Genomic DNA, 6,508 nt, shown 5'->3' with positions numbered 1-6,508 from the left:
TTTTCTGACCCCTTTTGGCTCATGATCACTAAGGGACTTTTGTTATATGCTTTGAGTAGCTTAATGCCATGCCTTGCTTTGCCATGATATGTTCCTGCAGCATGTAGTTTTCATGCTCTAAACATTGCTTCCTGATGATAAATTCCTTATTTGTTGTTATTTCACCAAGTCTGAAACCTGATATCTTTTCCACTTTTGCCATGCTTGTTTGAACCTGTTAATGGATGAATTAGCCGTAGCTAAGTGTTCATCTTTTCAACCTGTTAGTGGATCCCTGCCATTTATTTTGTTGCCATGTTTGAGTGCAGTAGTTTATTTATCTTAATGCATTTAGTAGGCTACTTGTTGTTTATCACAGACCGGTGCCATATTTGTTTTGCTTGTCATTTCCAAACCGTGCATCCGATTTCGGTGATCTTTATATCGGTTTCAACTGAAATCACCTCACCTTTCCAGTGACACTCTTGGATTTCCAAGTTGAGGCCAGGTTCTATCATTCATTTCCAAATCATGCATATGCACCGCATACCACATCCCGCATATCATGGTTCATGTGTGGTTTGTTTACTATGTTGTGTGTTTCTTTCCGGTGTTGCTTCTTCGGGTTGGTTCCGATAACGTCGCGTTTGTGAGGACCCGTTCGACTACGTCCGTTTGTCTTCTTCATGGGCTCGTTCTTCTTCCTTGCGGGATTTCAGGCAAGATGGCCATACCCTCGAAATCACTTCTATCTTTGCTTGCTAGTTGCTCGCTCTTTTGCTATGCCTATGTTGCGATACCTACCACTTGCTTATCATGCCTCCCATATGGTTAAGCCAAGCCTCTAACCCACCTTGTCCTAGCAAACCGTGGCTTGGCTATGTTACCGCTTTGCTCAGCCCCTCTTATAGCGTTGTTAGTTGCAGGTGAAGATTGGAGTTTGTTCCATGTTGGAACATGGATATTTTGTTGGGATATCACAATATCTCTTATTTAATTAATGCATCTATATACTTGGTAAAGGGTGGAAGGCTCGGCCTTATGCCTGGTGTTTTGTTCCACTCTTGCCGCCCTAGTTTCCGTCATATCGGTGTTATGTTCCCGGATTTTGCGTTCCTTACACGGTTGGGTTATAATGGGAACCCCTTGACAGTTCGCCTTGAATAAAACTCCTCCAGCAATGCCCAACATTGGTTTTACCATTCGCCACCTAGCATCTTTTCCCTTGGGAGTCGCGCTCCTGAGAGTCATCATTATTTTAACCCCCTGGGCCAGTCCTCCTCTGAGTGTTGGCCCAAACTAGAGCCCTGTGCAGCGCCCCCTCGAGGAAACTTGAGGTTTGGTTTTAGTTGTATGGAGCGCTCATCTGAGTGTGCCCTGAGAACGAGATATATGCAGCTCCTATCGGGATTTGTCGGCACATTCGGGCGGTGTTGCTGGACTTGTTTTACCATTGTCGAGGATGTCTTGTAACCGGTATGCCGAGTCTGATCGGATTGTCTTGGGAGAAGGAATATCCTTCGTTGGCCGTGAGAGCTTGTGATGGGCTAAGTTGGGACACCCCTGCAGGGTTTGAACTTTCGAAAGCCGTGCCCGCGGTTATGGGCAGATGGGAATTTGTTAATGTCCGGTTGTAGAAAACCTAAAGTTTATCTTAATTAAAATGCACCAACCGCGTGTGTAACCGTGATGGTCTCTTCTCGGCGGAGTCCGGGAAGTGAACACGGTGTTGGAGTTATGTTTGACGTAGGTTGTTTTAGGATCACTTCTTGATCATAGTTGTTCAACCGTGGTTTTGCCTTCGCTTCTCGCTCTCATTTGCATATGTTAGCCACCATATATGCTAGTCGCTTGCTGCAGCTCCACCTCATACTTTTACCCTTCCTATAAGCTTAAATAGTCTTGATCGCGAGGGTGTGAGATTGCTGAGTCCTCGTGACTCACAGATTCTTCCAAAACCAGTTTGCAGGTGCCGATGATACCGTACAGGTGATGCAACCGAGCTCAAGGAGGAGCTCGTTGAAGATCTTGTCCTTTGTGTTGTTTCGTTCTAGTTGATCAGTAGTGGAGCCCAGTTGGGGTCGATCGGGGATCTGTGTAGCATTTGGGGTAGTCTTCTTTTATTTTGGTTCCGTAGTCGGACCTTGATTGTATTTCGATGATGTAATGCTTTATTAATGTAAATGTGTGAAGTGGCGATTGTAAGCCAACTATGTATCTCTTTCCCTTATGTATTATATGGGTTGTGTGAAGATTACCTCACATGCGACATTGCTTTCAATGCGGTTATGCCTCTAAGTCGTGCTTCGACACGTGGGAGATATAGCCGCATCGAGGGCGTTACAAGTTGGTATCAAAGCCTTCCCCGACCTCAGGATCCCTCCCTTCTTGATTGAATCGCTGGCGTTGTTGAGTCTAGAAAAATGTTTTGAGTCATTTAGGATTATATATATCGAAGAGTTAGGAATTATTTTTACTCCTCAGTCCCTTCGGTGCTCTGGTGAGGCATCCTGACGTAGAGTTTTGACTCTTCTCTTTTCAAGTTTCACTCAATTTTTTTTAGGATCACGCGGGTATCTTGGAATCGTTCCGATGGTTTTGTGACGAGAACATTGTTCTTGGTGCCTCCTGACATTTAGGGGTTGTGGCAGTGTCCCGGGGAGTTGAGCTCCGAGGTGTTGTCGTCATAATTTTATCGTTGCAATTCTGGAATACCTGAGCTCGCCGACATCGAAAATCTCTTTTATGCAGTTGTTGGTGAGATAACCTCGACGCCACCCAGTACTGGGGAGGGTGTTCGGGAGTATTGCCATAACTCGTATAACGGATGCTTTTCGAAGGTTGAGGTAAACGATTTCCGAAGGTTTCTTGGTTATGTCTTGAAGAATGGATACAGCTGGATGTAGGATTTGCTAGCTTTGGGTGAGATATTATGCTTCCCCTGTATCCCCAACACCTGATTGCATAACTAGAAAATTTCGGGAGTTTATAAGTGGGAATTCAAGTAGCTCTTAGGATATCTTTCCGATAGATGTATGATATGAAATTGGGGTTCGACGTCTAGTGATCCGCCTATCCACGATTGGTTTTACAATGGTCTCGTTGTGTCTTAAAGAGTCCTTGGCTATGCCGACTCGGGGACGCTTCGTATGTTATGTGCACTGCCTTGTACATGATGGTGCTGTACGATCAAGCCCGTGTAGGCCCCACCACGAAAACTTCGGACGAAATCTCTATCATATGTTTGTTCCGGCTTATTCTGCAAGCCAATCCATTGTTTTGTTTTGATTGTGGTATTCGAGTTGCTTCAAAGTCAAATGTTGATTCCATACCTTGCCTAAGCGGTGTTCTCATACTCCTATGCGAATACTAAGCCCTCTCGATCTTCGAGATTATCATGTCAATCCTTTTTCAACCGGCGTGTTCCTTTTCAAGTGGATCCGATCACTTCAACATTCGCAAGATCAATTATCAGTTCTTCACAACGGTGTTTGTTTCATTCGTCCCAAGCCGCCTTTATTTTCCCGCCCTCCCACCCTTTTTCCTCAAGGAGTCAGATGTCTTAATCAAGCATCCATCTTATGGATGTGTAGTCTCTCCATTCTTTTCCTTCAATGTTCTTATCCGGTGATTCTCATGAAGATACTAACGGAGCCTCAAGTTCATCATTTTCCTTCTCTTTCTTCTCCGGTGGAACCAATTCAATCTTTCGGTGTTGATCATATTCTTTTCCGTATTTCAATGCTTTCTCATGCCGGTGCAATTCTCAATCATTCACCTCTCGCTATTCTATTGTCCCGGAGTGCTCAAGATATCTCAGAAGGCTCGTCTTTTCATTCAAGGTCAGTTCAATCTATTTCGAGGTTGTTATCTCATTCAAGCCATTTAACTCAACCGGTGCATTCTCTCTTTTAAATCGTTCAACGGTGTTTCTTTTGAGTGGGCCCTAACCCATAGGTCTTTTTCCAGGATCTTACCTGACTCTTCTTATTCTCCCGGAGTTATTCTCAAATTCATTTCAAAGTTTGACATAAGAATGAGTTATCATCATTCAAATGCCCTTCTCCAAGATCTTTCTAACTCTTTTCATCGTTGGCTCAATCTCTTCGCTTTTGATTCTTCCGGAGTGCCTAAACGATTCATGGTGGTGTTTCTCATCGTCATTCTCTATATTTGAAGACCGAAGAAGAGTTTCTTTTAAATCTTGCCCCATTCTCTGCCATCCTCTCATAATTGTTTTTGATTGTGAGAATTCTGTTTACCCATCCGGCGCAATTCAGAAGTCTTTACAGTTTGATTCTCCGAAGGCCATCATTTCGGTTTATTCATTCCGGCTGTCAGCTATCATTCTCCAAATCTTACCTGTGCATCATTCAAGTATATTCTCTAATCAGTTCATGATCTCTTCGCTCTCTTGTATCTAAATTCTCTCAAGCATCTTCATTCACTTGCTAATTCTTACCCGGTGATTCATCCTTTTTCACTTCGTTCATTTTCAATTCTTACGGTGGTTCATTCAAGATTTCTTTTCCTTCGTTATCATATCAATTATATTCGTTGTCCCAATCCTACCGGTGGTTCGTTGAAGACCTTCCCAAGTTGCGCAATATCTATCTTAATCCTTTCTACGAGAATAAGCATAATGTAATTCTTATTCTTGTTTTCATCCAAGTGATTAATTCCTTATTCTGGAGGTCCATCAAATTCTCGGTTTCACTTGTTTCATCTTTTCTTTTCCGGAGTTCCAAGCTCTCGCAAATTATATCATCACGGAGATACATCTAAATCATTACGAGGTTTCACCTTCTGTTTTCAACTTCTCTATCTTTTTGTTATCCTTTTGTTTACTGGAGTTATTCATGGAGGCTCTACATGTTGGTTCATCAAGGATGTATTTCCTTTTTGAAGTGTTCATCAACATTCTTTTCAGAGGAGCTCAAATGTTCTTCATCTTGCTATCCGGAGTACAATTCTTTCTAACGTATCATTGGAGGAGGTATTATGTCATTCTTGATAATTTGAGTTCATGTTTCATGATTCACATGTTGTTAAGAATGAGGTATTTTAAATCCATCAATATCGTCATCAGAGTTATCTTGGGTTATATTTCACCTAAAGTCTTGCCTAAGGATTGTTGCTATTTATGGTGCTTATATATGACCCAATTTCTTCATTTATCCTTCCGGTGATATAAGTGTCTCATCTCCTTATTGATATCAATCCAATCTATCGTTTCCATTACTGGCAGAATTTCACCTCATAATTTCGAGATGTTTTCCATAAGCCCACTTCAAGCCTATCTTTTCGTTGTTGGGTTTCCAACAACTCCGTTCGACCTTTATACTAAAGATGCCTTTTCAAACTCTTTTGTGTCAGAAGTTGGCATTTTCTTCTCCATTCTCCTATTTCAATTATCTATCTTCTATTCTTTTGTTCCGGAGGCATTGTCATGTTGCTCTTTTCAACCCATCATCTCGTTTTGTCAAAGATCATGTTCTTTTCATGCCTATCCATTTATTCGGAGTGTTGTGCCTTTTGCTCAAGGTCTTTTCATCATATCAAGTCTTGCATCTCTTTTCAATAGGAGTGCTACCCGAATTTGTTCTTCCTTGTTCCTCTTTTCTAACGGAGTGTTTTCTACTTCGTTCATCTCCGTTGCATTCTTTCTTTCAATTTGTTCAACCTCTCAAGGTTATTTGGTTTCACTCATTGGTCAGAGAAGCAACTTAGTTTTACCTCTTCTCCTTTCTCTTCCGTTTTCCCTCCGGTGCCATTCAAGATCTCGGGACGAGATCCTCTCGTAGTGGTGGAGTGTTGTAACGCCCCGAGACCGATGTGCCAGGTGTCCTCCAGTTATTCGCTATTGTTGCCTTGTCATTGCTTGTGTGTCATGCATGTCATATCATGTCATCATGTGCATTTCATTTGCATACGTGTTCATCTCATGCATCCGAGCATTTTCCACGTTGTCCGTTTTGCATTCCGGCGCTCCTATGCCCTCCGGTGTCCCTTTCTACCTCTTTTTGTGTGCGGGTGTTAAACGTTTTTAGATTGGACCGAGACTTGTCATGCGGCCTTGGTTTACTACCGGTAGACTGCCTGTCAAGTTTCGTGCCATTTAGACTTCGTTTGATACTCCAACGGTTAACCGAGGGACCAAAAAGGCCTCGTGTGTGTTGTAGCCCAACACCTCTCCAAACTGGCCCAAAACCCACCAAAAACCCCTCCATCACCTAGAGCGTTCAATCACGATCGCGTGGCCGCAAACCGTGCTCAATTTGGAGCCTCCTAGCTCCTCCTACCTATAAAAAGGCACCCCCTCTCAAAATTCTGGATCAAATCCACCATAGACCTAGACCTCTTCCCCTCCGCGCGGCCGAACACGTCCGACCGCCGCCGGACACACCGCCGCAGCCAATCAGGGGCTGCCACATCACCCCGCCGCCGTCTTCTCTCTCCTCCGCGCCCGCGCGGCCCGCCGGAGCCCGATCTGGGCCCTCCCCGGCCCGAGGCGCGCCGCCCGCCTCAT

Source organism: Triticum aestivum, chromosome 7A (assembly GCF_018294505.1).
Source record: "Triticum aestivum cultivar Chinese Spring chromosome 7A, IWGSC CS RefSeq v2.1, whole genome shotgun sequence".
Taxonomy (NCBI): Eukaryota; Viridiplantae; Streptophyta; class Magnoliopsida; order Poales; family Poaceae; genus Triticum; species Triticum aestivum.
The sequence above is the reverse complement of the archived record's forward strand: the minus strand, read 5'-3'. Positions refer to the sequence as shown.